The sequence below is a fragment of the Schistocerca gregaria genome, chromosome 3 (genome assembly GCF_023897955.1).
Source record: "Schistocerca gregaria isolate iqSchGreg1 chromosome 3, iqSchGreg1.2, whole genome shotgun sequence".
Lineage (NCBI taxonomy): Eukaryota > Metazoa > Arthropoda > Insecta > Orthoptera > Acrididae > Schistocerca > Schistocerca gregaria.
Window position 1 is genome coordinate 886121389 of NC_064922.1, and position 15406 is coordinate 886136794.

General features: G+C 36.7%; 1 protein-coding gene across 1 annotated transcript in view; it reads right to left on the minus strand.

Moving 5' to 3' along the window:
- The window catches only part of LOC126355654 (neural-cadherin-like), a 184553-nt gene that overhangs the window by 13257 nt on the left and 155890 nt on the right, over positions 1 to 15406 (minus strand). The window lies entirely within an intron of this gene.

Genomic DNA, 15406 nt, shown 5'->3' on the forward strand with positions numbered 1-15406 from the left:
AAAGATAATATTAAAAAAATGGTTGAACAAACCTGCAAATGTAATATATTGAGGCAGTCTCAATTCAGTGACAAGGTTTCACCTACCCATTTTTTATAAACTGTCTAAGACCTTCAGTTGTACAGATCACAGGATACTACACCCACATCTATATCCACATCCTGCAAATGACTGTGAAGTGCATGGCAGAGGCTACATCTCATTACACCTGTAATTAGGGCTTATTCCAATTCCGCTCACATATTGGCTGTGGGAAGAATGATTGCCCAGATGTCTCAGTGCACACTGTAATTAACCTGATCTTGACTTGACGGTCTGTATGGGAGTGATACATAAGTGTTTATAGTATGTTCCTAGATCTGTCACTTGAGGGGAGCTTGAACACTCTATGTCAACAATGTTAAATTGATACTTGGCTTCTCTACTTTTCAGAAATCACTGCAGCAATGGATGTACAACTTTTACAAGATATTACACATTACATATTATGATTTAAAAGCATTGCATTTCAGTCAGTGGTTTGAGAAATACAATACTTTAAGTACACTAGTGTTCAGAATTAAAGCAACAAACTGTCCTTTGTCTAATACAAGATATAATCATACAAACAGTCAATAGATGCCATTACAATAATGTTCTGCATGGAAGATGGCATTCCAATCAATGTATAACTACACCAGCTATGACTTCAGGGCACCTGTCAAGTGGGGGTAGTGCCTGCAGGGTAGGCCCACATCAGCAATTGCTGTGTACACTGTCACAGATGGTGTAGTATGGTACAGAGAAGACGCCTACAGACTCTCTGCTGTGGAGGGCCACAGAAAGAATGGAAACAGGAGAGTCAGAAACTGTTGTGGCCCGATGACTTAGTGTGAACTGTTCTGTTGTTTCTCGGATGAGGCAGCAGTATATAGAGACCAAAACTGTATCCCAGAGACCAGGAAGAGTCGACCACGTGTGACATCAGAAAAAGTGGACCATTATTTGCCTGTAAGGGCATGCTGATATCCCCTTAGTACTGCACTGGAACTGGCATATGACCTCACAGCATCCCCTGGATGTGTTATAATGACGCAAATGGTGCACAGAAGGCTTCAGCGGAGTGGCTTTTGTTGTTGGAGACCTCCTGTCTGTTCACCTCTGTAATGTCTTCAAAGAAGGGAAAGTGTAGAGTGGAGCTGTCAACCTGCTACTTGGACAGTTGAATGGTGGTCCAATGCTGCTTTCACAAATGAGTCCCAATTTGGTCTGGAAGCGATTCTCGACAGATTCACATTGAAGGGCAGGTGGAACACAGTTTTGGAACCCAAACATTGTGGTAAGAGACTGATATCAAGGAGGATCTCTAATGGTGTGGGCAGGGACTATGCTGAATAACCCTTCTTGAAAATTGTACAGGTGAATCAGCAAGATTTAATTGATTTATTTGCTGTCAGGTACCGTGAGGAGATCTTGGGATCTCATGCACAGTTGCTGTGAGGTGCTGCGAACTCAGCCTTCATATTGATGAATAATAATGCTTGACCTCATAGAGCACAGGTGTTTTTAATGGAAGATATTGCATGCATGATGTGGCTTGCTTATTCTTCCGAATTGAATCCCAATTAGCATGTCTGAGATGCACTAGGGAGACAGGTTGCATCACATAAGCATCCCCCAACAACTCTCCAAGACTTGTGAACAGTTCAGCAGGAAGATTGTGCATTATTGCCTCAACATGAGATTGACAACATCATTCACAGCATGTCCCATTGTTGTCAGGCCTTTATAGGTGCCAGAGGTGGTCACACTCCATACTGAGCACATTAACCAGTTGACAGAATCTGTGTGCAAATCTTTTAAGTTGGGAAAATATGAAGAACATTTTTGTCTACTGTTATGCGTGTTGCAGTTGATAACATTCCACGTTCTTTACATTGTTTCTACTTTACTATCTCCTGTTTACACTGCTTTGTGGCAAAATGTGGCAAAATAAATACAACCTTGGAAAATTTCTGTTTGTTGCTTTAATTTTGGACATCAGTGGATATGGTTAAATTTTTTATAATTTTTTGCACTCTCTCCAAAATAGTTTTAATTATATTTAGCATTATGTTTTTATTTTAGTTCGGATGACTCAGTATATCCATGTGTCAGCTTCATGAAAATTTGAATATTCTACTCAAGTTCTTCCTAAAATTTAGTGAATAATGCAACTAAAAGCTTAATTTTCAGAAACAGCTTCTAAAATCTGAAATGGCTAAAAATTATTGAATATATGTTGCATTTCTTTGTTTGTACTATTTCATAAGCACCCTGTTCAGTATTGTGTATCACTCTTTTGACCATTTTCCATGGATCTCATTTTTTTCTAACTTCTATATTCCCTAGTGATCATTTCTGTTGCACACACTTTATGAATGTGAACTGTGTATTTGTTAAATTTCTCTGGTGCTGTTTCCTCCAGGAATGATTTCTCATATGTTGTAGCACTTCCACCTTTCTAATGTTGTTATCATTAAAAGCAGTAGCAGCATCACAGACTCCACATTTTAGTTCCTTCCTCCCAACCAAAACTTTTTTGGTATGTAAGTCCATCTGAGATTGTTGAAAGACACATTTGGATTCTTATGTAGACACTTCTTCAACAAGTTGGGATGTGCCCAGGCTTTGCAAATGGACTTTATGATTTTCATAACTGCTGCCAGGATGGAATGTTCCTGGTTGTATGAAGTATTTGAGTATTGTATGTTGTGTTACTTGCATAAAGAATCTGGTTTGGGAGGGCAAAGTTGATGTAATGGTTTGTCATCTGAAAGTTTGTGAAGGTAGTCCATACTGCCTGCCGCAGTCTCAAGAAATTATCAGTATTATTCCTGATCTCCATCCTGTATTATTGTTGTATTAGTTAATAATTTTGTCTGCGAGCCTACCCCATACAGTTTTAGCATCAGAAAGTTACTTGTTTCTCAAACTTAGTTTCAGCTTCCTCAGCCTGGCGCCCATTCTCTTTTGGACATGATGTCTCTACAATATCCTTTCTTTCAGGAGTGCTAGTTCTGCAAGCTCGCAGGAGAGCTTCTGTAAAGTTTGGAAGGTAGGAGACAAGGTACTGGCAGAAGTAAAGCTGTGAGTATGGGCTGTGAGTCGTGCTTGGGTAGCTCAGTCGGTAGAGCACTTGCCCGCGAAAGGCAAAGGTCCTGAGTTCGAGTCTCTGTCCGGCACACAGTTTTAATCTGCCAGGAAGTTTCACATCAGTGCACACTCCACTGCAGAGTGAAAATCTCATTCTGGAAACATCCCCCAGGCTGTGGCTAAACCATGTCTCCGCAATATCCTTTCTTTCAGGAGTGCTAGTTCTGCAAGTTCCTAGGAGAGCTTCTGTAAAGTTTGGAAGGTACGAGACGAGGTAATGGCAGAAGTAAAGCTGTGAGGGCGGGCCGTGAGTCGTGCTTTGGTAGCTCAGTCTGTAGAGCACTTGCCTGCGAAAGGCAGAGGTCCTGAGTTCAAGTCTAGGTCCGGCACACAGTTTTAATCTGCCAGGAAGTTTCATGATCCACAGATTCCAGCTCTGTGATAATATTATCATCTTAATGCTGAGTACTATTACACTTTTGCTTGCTTTTGCATCCACGTCCTCTAAGACACTTGAATAACAAACACCCATTTCACTCATGGCTTGACTCAAAATTTCAGTATCTGCAGAGCCCTCCATTTCACCACTTGTTCCTTCATAGTTCCTGTCACAAATATGAACTACCTGTTTCAATCATTTACATTTGTAACAATGTTTTTTCAGAATCTGAAAGTAATCCATCTTCTGGTGTCCACACTGGTCATCATAGCAATAGAATTCTTGGAGTTTGTACTACATGGGTTTATATTATGAAAAACTACTATACTGTTTTCAACAGTGCTGTCAATACAAACAAAATAATTTTGCTGTTGTAATACTGCAATCCACAGCCTTGTGCATAAAAAATTACATTTTAAAAAAATCTTGAAGCTATGATTAAAAATTTTTCTAAATAGTAAGTTTATAAGTGGTTGTATATCAATTTCTTAAGGAACTTGCAAATTTTATAATGGGATAAAAATGTAGATAAACAACTTTTTCTGTTCTAACTCCCCTTAAAGTTGGTTTTAGAAACTGTCAAAGTAGGTTTTCATGGGATAGTGTCTGTCTTCAAGCATCCACCAGTTGAGTTCTTTCAGCATCTCCGTGACACTGTCTCTGTTAATCTTATTTGGTGTGTGTGCAACACACAATATTCTAGGATGGGCTGCACAAGTGTTTTGTATGCAGTCGCTTTTGTAGACTATTTGCATTTCCCTAGTATTCTTTAAATGAACCACAGTCTGCCACTTGCTTTACCTACAACTGCATCTATGTGGTCATTTGATTTCATATCCCAACGAATTATTACACACAGGTATTTGTGTGAGTTGACTGGTTGCAGATGTGTCTTATAGTCGTAAGCTACGTTTTTTTGTTTTGTGAGGTGTACAATTTTACATTTCATTTTACATTTCTTTGCACTATTTGAAATTTTGCAAAGTAGCTAAAATAGCTAAATGTTCAAGCTGTAAACTGATGTAAGCCATTGTAGATATAAACAGGTCTATGTACTTATAAAAAAATAGGAGACCGTACTTTTGAGATTACCTTCATAACATGATCAATTATCCTTGCATACACAACCTTCTCAATAACTTTAGCTAACACTGATGGCATAGAAATAGGTCTAAAATTATCTACATTATCTCTTTCTCCCTTTTTATAAAGCAACTTTACTACTAAGTACTTTAATCATTCAGGAAACTGACCATTCCTAAAGGAATACTCTGCTAGGCACTCCATCATAACCATGAGAGTCCGTAGTCTTCAGTGATTTAATTATTGACTCAATCTCTCCCTTGTCTGTATCACAGGGGAATATTTCAGACATCTATCTCGGAAAGGCATTTGTCAGGAAAGTTATATGATTCCCTGTAGAAACTAAATTTTTATTTAATTCACCAGTAAATGCTCAGAAAATTATTGTTAAACACTGTAAATATATCTGATTTATCAGTAACAGAAATATTTTTACTATGAACTGACTTTATATCGTCAACCTTGTTCTGCTGACCAGACACTTCCTTCACAACTGACCATATGGTTTTAATTTTATCCTGTGAATTAGCTATTCTATTTGCATACCGCATACTCTTTGCCTTCCTAATAACATTTTTAAGCACCTTACAATACTGTTTGTTATGGGCTACTGTAGCTTGATTGTGACTACTTCTAACATTGTGATATAATTCCTGCTTTGTTCTACATGATATCCTTATCCCACTAGTCAGTCACCTGGGCTGCCTATTGCTGCTAATACCCCATTTAGAATGTTCTAATGGAAAGTAACTCTCAAATAGCATGAGAAATGTGTTAAGGAAAGCATTATATTTATCATCTATGTTATTGTCACTATAAACATCCTGCCACTCTTGTTCCATGACAAGGTTTAAAAAACTCTCTATTGCTGTTGGATTAACTTTCCTACACAGTTTGTAATTATATGTGACATTTGTTTGAGAACAAAAACCTTGTAGTGTTAAAATTTGTGCATCATGGTTTGAAAGGCCATTCACCATTTTACTACTTTCCTACAATACATCTGTTCCAAAATGATCCATCTCTGATCACAATGCAGTATGGCTTCAATTAGAGGCAAATGAGATGTCCTTTCTCAGTAAAAAAAATATATGTAAGCAAAAGATCTATGTAAAATGATAACATCAATGGACTGAACTGCACATTGATACATATACCATGGTTTGAGAATGATAGGTTTTCCTACAATATCTTTGCTGCTGACATCTACTACTGTTTTGATGCCAAAAAATATACCTTAGTGCAATATTGAATAATAGACAAAATCTCATGCTAAAGGAGGCCTTCAAAACTGATCAAGAATACTATAAAGATTTATTAATACAGACCAGGAGCAACTATAATGCAAACAAGCTTCAGGCTTCACACAGTATTACTACTGGTATCTGGGGAATGATAAACAGTTTTAGAACAGGCAGAGACAAATCGTGTATGGACTTTATTATTGACCACAGTGGGATGGTAGTAAAAGATCAACTTGAAATTGCTAACATATGCAATGAATATTATTCTTCAGTAGGGGAGGCTATCAGTGACAAACATAATAACCTGCAGTACAATTTTAAAGGAATCCATCTGAGCACAGCATATACCTAGCCCCCACAAATGGCAAAGAAATAGTTAACATCATTATATCTCTAAAATATTCCAGTTCCACAGGGCATGATGGTTAAGTATCAATGTATTAAAAAAACGTGCAGGCAAAATGTTTCTGTATCTCTGTCTCTAGCAGTAAATAATATAATAGAATCAGGCACCTTCCCAGAGAGACTAAAAATAATTCAGGTAACACCAGTCTTTAAAAAAGGAGACAGACTGAAAATTAAAAACTACAGACCAATCTCAGTACATCCTGTCTTTTCAGAGTAGTTGAAAAAGTCATCTAGAGCAGAATTATAAACTTTCTCCGGGTGCACAAGCTAATGATTGAAAATCAAAATGGTTTCATAAAATGTAAATCAACAAGCACAGCAGCTGCTCAGGTAATTGAAGAGATAATAAGTGGCATCAAGAACAAGCAACATGGTGCTGGTATATACCTTGACCTTGAGAAAGCTTTTGATGGTGTGAGCACCACAATCCCATTACAAAAGCTGTGGAACCCTGGCATCAGAGTCACTGCTCATGACCTAATAAAATCTTACATGAGTAACCAAAAACAGTTTGTACTGCTTAAAACTGAAAAGTGGTGTTCACAAATTCAAAATGAGTGATATAAAATATGCAGTGCCCCAGGGCTCAGTACTGGGTTCTCTTCTGTTTTTGATTTATGTAAATGACATAAGATACTGCACTCAGAGTTCCAAAATAGTGCTTAATGTGGATGATGCATCCATTGTCTGTAAAAATGGATCATTTAATGAACTAGAGACCCGCTATAATAACGTGACAAATGAAATTGTTTAATACTTTAATGAGAGCCACTTAAATGTGAGCAGTAGTAAAACATATCTTATGGAGTTTAGCAACAGTAGTTTTAATGATGAAATTAAAGTATACATAGGCAATGAATTAGTAAAAACAGAGTTTAGTGTAAAATTCTGTGGCTTAACAATTCAAAGCAATTTAAAATGGGACACACATGTTGACACTCTTGCATGTAAGTTATCTAAGAATATATTTGCAGTTAATATGATTAGCAAGTTCTGCAAAGACACTGTTGTCCTAAGGGCTGCATACCGTGCTCTATTTTTCTCTCACCTGAATTACCGTATAGAAATTTGGGGAGCAACAACAAAAGCAAATCTAAATAAGCTATTGCTACTTCAAAAAGGGGCTACAAGAGTCATCTGTGGAGCAAAATATAAGGAATCATGCAAAGCTTGTTTCCAAAAATTGGTGTACTAACCATAGTAAACATTGCACAATGTAAAATCCACATTAGTTGTTAAAAGACTGTAGCCCAACATTTGTTCCAATTTGTATCAGTACAATACCAGAAATAAAGAAAAATTTTACATCAACAACTACAGAACAGCACTCTATGAAAAGAGTCCACAATATGCAGGTCTAAAGTTAGCCAATGCACTGCCCTGTAAAGTTATGACCCTACCCACAATGAATCTTAACTTTCAGTTAAAGAAATTCGTGTTACAAAATAATGTTACACATTAGAAGAATACCATACTTACATGCAGAATAAGAAGTGCTTTTAAAAAAGTATGTAAATAGTGTTAAGCAGCAGTTTATGTGTAATTTAATTATTTTCTTAATCAATGACATATTCAGAAGAATGTATTATTGTGCTGTGTGTCAAGAATAGTAACCTGTTTTTATACATATACAATTAATCATTCAATCTTGAATAAAGTATTATTATTATTATTAATAATTGAACTTAATTAAGAAAATTACACATCTGGTAATTTTAACTGAAAATGGATAACCCACTACAAATGCATACAGTGTGTTAAGCAAATAGTAGCTTGAACAGTTAAACAGTTAAACCAATTTATTTTTGGACTTATTAGACTGATGCCACTCCTAAATATATCCTTTCTACCGCTATAAACTAAGATGTAATTAATAAACTGACAGAACACTCACACACATCTTCATATACTCTCCTGTGGACACAAAAACCTCATTTCACATCTAATTAGTCACTGTGTGGTGTCACAAGGCTTAGGCTTGTACCACCCCTCATTAAATCGACCAAGGCTTATACAAATAATTGTAAAACAGTTATTATTATTATGTTCTTTAAGTTTGTTTTTGGGTTTCCAGAAATACTGTGGGAAGAAAGTTTATTTATGTTGCAGATAACGTGGAAGACGTTGCCCAACGATTACCATGAAAGTTTGACGTAGCAGCAAGTGGGCAAGGAATAAAATGAATGCTGCAAACTACTGCGAGCCATGGAAGAGCCTGGGCCATGAGGGCGTTGAGCTTCCTAGGTCGTTGTTGGCCAATGTCAAAGGAAGAGATATTCTGCTTTCTCTTTGTAAACAGATCGATCGAGTCTTGAAAGGCAGGTGACACGTTAGGTGGGACCCGATGCCTGTATTACTTCCACGGTTATTAAAAAGTTGTTAAATGGCAAAACCAATAGTTCATCATTTATATAGATGAAAAGTAGTAAAGATATAGGAAAGGAAGAGTTTCAGCGTCAGAGTGAAAAGTGATACATTGCTCAGCAGCGAAGAAGGACGTAAACAGTGGGCGTTATGTGGTGAAAACAAATCAACTGATAAAATAGTAAGTCTGTAACTAAGCATAAAGCCATGTAACAGTGCAACTGCTAACATCTCTGTGTCATTATCCACAATTATGCATAGAAAGTCTTCATTGAAATACCCACCAATTAACATTTCTATGTTAAAAAATATGGGCAGATTATTTATAAGTAACATTTCAGTGTCACTTATTCTGAAAATGTGGTATTATATGTGCATAATGTGTGTATGTACTTGAGTCCTCTACTGTGTTGTGTCTTCCTTATGAACTTTTATGTGAGAAAGCGTTGTGCATATAGTCATTAGCTCATGAATGTTGATGAGTGGATAATAATATGGACATAATTATGTGTGAGCTCAGTGAACACTCAGTGATCTGCGAAAGTGATATGAAGAGAGGTGTTGGTAATGGACTTGTTCAAAAGCTACCACATCATTATTAAATCACAATTTTGTAACAAGATATAAAATCACTTATCTTGTTTGCCTAATAACTCTGTTTTGATGGAAGTTGGACTGGTAATATCAGACAAGGATTACTATTTAAGCGATAAATAATGTACTGCTAATTATAAAGACTGGCCATTACTTAATAGTGATTTAAATTGGAATAAATATGCCAATAGGTTAACATAATGCCCATGGCATCTGTTGTTTCCCAACTTAATTAAACAGTTTTCAGCAAGAGTCTATTGATTTGAAGGTGCCATTGAGGAAAAATAGTCTACAACCAAGTAAGAAATTTTACAATCCATTATGTAACTTGTTGTGAAGAATCAGGGACTATCTAAAAGTCACATACACACACGTGCATGCACGCCCCCCCCCCTCCCATCCACACACACACGTATGAACAAAAATAGCATCCACTATCCATAACTGAACCTTACTGTTATTGCATAAAAAGGAGCAAACTATGCAGGCATAAAAATAATCAACCGTCTCCATTGTGAATTAAAGGGTGGGTAGATAATGAAAGTTTTAAAAACATCTTGAAATCATTTCTGCTTGACAATTCCTTCTACTCCACAGCCGAATTTCTGAGTAGATAGTATGTATGTAGTTAAGTTACATTCATCAAATTTTTTTGTAGATTAAGACTATAACAGAAACAATCACTTACATAAATGGCCAGCATGTAGACTTATTTTCACAGAGAAAATGCATTTTCTTCGTGACCCTACTGATGTGTTCTACATGATGGCAAGTTGTCACAAATATAATCCACTCAAGATGCAAAAAAACCTTACAGCACACAAAAGTAACAGATGGGGTCATATCTGTCCTTTAAATGCTTGCTCCTCTCCAAGTGTTTCTTTACTTCTGAAATCAACTGTCTGCAATTCAAAGTGTTCCTAAAAATGCCATATTTACAATGATCATATGTTAAATCAATAATGTGACACCAAGATTTTTAGTGGCACTACATAAACATCACGCACACCATTCACAATATACTTTCATCTGTTTCTCTTAAACAGTTGCCTTAAACACAGGGTTTTATTGTGTATTGTGACTGGTTTAAGTAGACTCCGTACATACTATGCGGCTATGCAGTGATTGGACAAGCTCACTTTTGAATACCATGACAATCTACTTGATCAATGTGCAGCCGTGAACCTCATAATATATACCCAGAACATTAATTCAGTTCTCATTCTTCTAGATAATTGATGTGTGTTCAAGGTACTACTATGCACAGATTTTGAAGTAATGCACATGTTGAGTGACAGTTTCATGCTCCAGTGCAAGTAATACTTCTAGATGTTGATTGTGCAATTTTCAAAGATAAAGTCTTCACTGTATTTAATGACATAATCCATATTCCCTTTCTGTGACTATTGAGAGTTATGCTTGTATCTGTTTACTCATTGTTAAGAACTGTGTACTACTTCCAGACATTAGCAACATTCATGCTGATGAGCCAAAATATTATGACCACTGCCCACCATGAAACTGCTTGCTTTGTGTTGGCAGGGTGGGCAATTGATGAGGTAATGGAAGTATATAAGTGGAGAAGATATGAATGGGTAATCATTCTAGTGATTATATGGGCTGCAAATGGAGAAATCCATTGACATAAGCAACGTTAATAAATGGCAGATTGTTGTGACCTGGCTTTTCAGAATGACCACATAGGGAATGCAGGAGCTGGTAAGCTGTTTGTATGCCACTGTCACAAGCATTTGTGTAACGTGATTGAAGGACCATGAAATCATGAGTAGGTGACAAGGTGTTGGATGCCCAAGTCTCATAAATGAATACGGACGTTGGAGGATTGCCCATTCTGTAAAGCAGGATGTGGGGTGATCCATGCCACATGTCATGAGAGAGTACAGTGCTGGTGTCTGTGGAGCACACTGTTCAGTGTTACCTGTTGAACATGGAGCTCTGCAGCAAACATTTAGTATGAGTTTCTATGTTGACCCAATAATATCATCAATTATGGTTGCAGTGGATACAGGATCACTGAGATTTGGCTATGGACAAATGGAAATGGGTAGCTTGGTGTCATCAGATGAATGACATTTCTTGGTACACCAGGTCGATGATCTTATCCAGATACGCTATTATCCAGGTGAACAGCTGTAGAAAAATATACTGCATCAGTGGAGGCAGTGTTATAGTACAGGTGATATTCACCTGTACTTCCATGGGCCATTTGGTAGTACATAAAGGAGTCAGCTGTGGACTAGGTGAACATTATTGTGGACCACGTGCACCCCCTCATGCATGATGCATTTTCTGAAGGTCATGGGTTGTTCCAGCAGGTTAGATGTCAAGGCATAAGGCCTGAAAGGTGAACAGTGCTTTGAGGAGTGTGGTAATGAATGCATCAAGTATGGCCACAGCAGTTTCACAGTTATTGCATGAAGTGTACTGTATTCATTCAGAGGATGCAGACTGCAGATATATTTGTAGATCTGATAAAAGCTTTTTTGACATATTAAGCCACCTTTGGTCCCTTCCTCTTCCTCACAAATATTAACGACATTACACAATCCATTAACTCCCATACACATAATGAGCTATGCAGATGACACTTCAGTCTTATTGTATGGTAGGAAATGTAAGGAGCTTGAATCTTTTGCTGCTAGAGGTGTAACATAATTATAAAACTACTTCAATGACCAATGTATAAGCAGTTATGTAAATAATGTATGGAACTTCTCAGCAACAGAAACTGGATGCTGTAAATTTATAAATGTGTATGTTGAAAATGTGCATTTGACAGACCACATTAATTTTGTATGTTGAAAAATCATTAATAGCTTATATCTCCTTAGCCAGCTCACAGCAAACACAATTCCTAGTCAAACATTAAAAATGATATAGAGTGGAACGATTTACCCCCTTTTTTTTTACTATGGGGTTGAATTATGGGGCTATACAGCTGACGTCCACTTAAAAAGAAGATAAAAATATATTCTTTACACATATTTATATTAATTACTTTTTTCATGGGCCAACCAATGGAAATTATCAACAGCAGTGATGTAAAAGATCTCAACATCAGGATAAAATATAACTACTTACAGGAGACAACAAAATTAAAAATGTCCGATCAAAGCCTGTGAATCATTGGTTTGATTTGGTTTAATTAGTTACTGTACTCTCAAGGGCATGTAAGGGCAATGCTTTGAGCACAAAATTAAAATGCTTGTGATAAAAGAATGTTTTGAGGAACAACTTGTGCTATGACTAAAAGCATATTGGCTGTAAAGTAATAAGTGTAATTATTGTCAGATTATTTATGCCTGATGTTTTCAAAAGCCATCATTGTGATGGCTCCATGCAAAGAAACTAATAAGCTATGCAGATGCCACTTCAGTCTTATTGTATGGTAGGAAATGTAAGGAGTTATAATCTTTTGCTGCTATAGCTGTAACATAGTTGCCAAACTATTTCAGTGACTAGTGTCTTGGCATTTGATGTAAATAATGCACATAACATCTCAGCAGCAGAAACTGGATGCTGTAAATTTATAAATGTCTATGTTGGAAAATGTCCAGTGCACATTAAAAATGGCATAAATGAATACAGAGACTCTTGCTAGTTTATCTAGAGGCTTAAACAGCTGTCTGCGGGAGATCTGAGAATTTATGTCACATGACATGTAATGGTTCTAACATTGTCTATGTTAAATTACTGAATATGTGCTAACAAAGTAAACTAATTGACATCATAATCAACAAAATCAGCCATCGTTGTTCATTTCATTATGTACACTTACAAACTAGACTCAGGTCACAATTTAGTAATGATGAGGACAGACTGAAGTTAAAGAGAATCATATGGAAGAATCAGTATGGAAGGAAGTGGGATACTGAAGTAATGAGGAACAATGAGACACGTTTGAAGTTTGTTAATGATGTGAATACTCTGTTAAGGAATAACACAGTAGGGAGTCTAGCTGAAGCGTAGTGCACATCTCTGAAAAGAGCAATCGCAGATGTTGGAAAGGCAAACATAGGTAATAAGGTGGTAACTGTGAAGAAACCTTTGGTGTCAGAAGAAATACTTCAAAGAAATAAGCAGGAAAGAAAGTAGTACAAATATGTCGAGGGAAAGTCAGGAATATAGGATATAAACCAAGAAGGAATGAAAGAACTGGGAAATGCAGGGAAGCCAAGGAAAAATGGCTGTGGGACATATGTGAAGAAGCAGAAAATAAATGATCGCCAGAATGACTGACTCAGCATATAGAAATGTCAGCACAACTCTGGTAAAATTAAAAGTAAGGGCAGCAAACTTAAGAGAGAAATTAGAATTCTACTGTTAAACACAAAGGAGAGAGCAGATATTTGGAGTATGCTGAACGTCTCTATGAGGGGAAGGAACAGTTTCATAACACGATAGAAAATCATTAAGAGCAGCAGCAACCAAATAACTGTTCAAGTTGGTGTGTAGAATATGTGAGATTGGCAACATAACACACGATTCCAAAGATAGCACTGGCTGACAATTGTGAGAACTACCATACAATCAGCATAACAGCTTACGTATCCAAATTGCTGACAGGAATAATATACAGAAGAATGAAAATGAAAACTGAGGGGTACTTTAGGAAAGATAAAGGCATCAGAGAGGCCCTCCTGACATTGTGCTTGATGATGGAAGCAAAACTAAAGCAAAACTTCACACACATTCATAGGATTTATTGACCTGGAAAAAGCTTCTGACAAGTAAAATGGTGCAAGATGTTCAATATTCTGAGAAAAATAGGAGTAAGCTGTGGGGAAAGACAGCTGATGTACAAAATGTGCAAGAACCAACAGGAAACAATAAGATTGGAAGACAGAGAACAAAGTGTGTAAGACAGGGATGCAGTTTTTTGACCCTACTGTTCAATCTATACATTAAAGAAACAATGATGGAAACAAAAGAAAGGTTCAAGAGTGGGATTAGAATTCACAAAGGTAACGAGAATAATGAGAAACTTAACATCAAAATTGGTGATCATGAAGTTAGGGAACTCTGCTACCTCAGAAGCAAAATAACCCATGATGGGTGAAGAAAGGAGGGCATAAAATGCAGATTAGCACATGGAAAAAGAGAATTCCTGGCCAAGAGGTCTTAATCTGAGGAAGAAATTTCTGAGAATATACATTTGGAGCATAGCATGATATGGTGATGTATCAAGGGCTACGGGAAAACCAGAACAGAAGAGAGTTGAAGCATTTAAGATGTGGTGCTAAAGAATGTTAATATTAGGTGGATTGATAAGAATCAATGAAGAAGGGAAAGTATGGAAAATACTGACAGGAAGATGGGACTGGATGATAGGATATGTATTAAGACATCAAGGAGTAAGTTTCATGGTACTGAGATTTGAATGCATCCAACAAACGGTTGAAGACATTGGTTAGCTAGTGCTTGTATGAGATTAAGATATTAGCACAGGAGAGAGGAGATCATGGCAGGCAGCATCAAACCAGTTAGATGACTGATGACTCAAAATTGAGCATTCTGCCATGTAAAATCTATATGAACTGTGAACATTTATGACAACTTAAAATTTTTTACCAGCCTTTTGTTGGCAATGCAGTGTCAACTGGACTGTCATTGAAATTTTCATGGCCAGACTCAAGGTTTTCCTACTTATAATGTTGGCACCTACTTGTCATCCAAATGACAACTGTTCATACTACCCATACAAACAGTATTTAACATGCCTCCCACACTTCATATTCATCATAATCATCAACAATTTGATATACAATATATTACTCCATAAATTCCTCCTCCAGACTCTACCATCAGTTATGGTCTCCATGTCAAAACTGATAGTATTGTCTGATGGTGAGCTGTCCTTTTCAGTCTTATTGGAAACCTATTTTTTAAAATCGTATTTAGTGTACCAAAAACACTCCACCCATTATTACTTTTCTTCAGTTGCCCTAAATATATATAAAAAACATTACTTCATTGTCAGTTTGTACTATTCTCTTGTCAGTATTTGCATATTATTTTAACTCTGTTGTAATTACACCACTACTAATATAAATACTACTTTTTTCTGTTTTGCTCTTTATTATGTGGATACCTGTAACACAGTACAACCCAGGCCTGTCAGTCATCACATGGTCCCCTT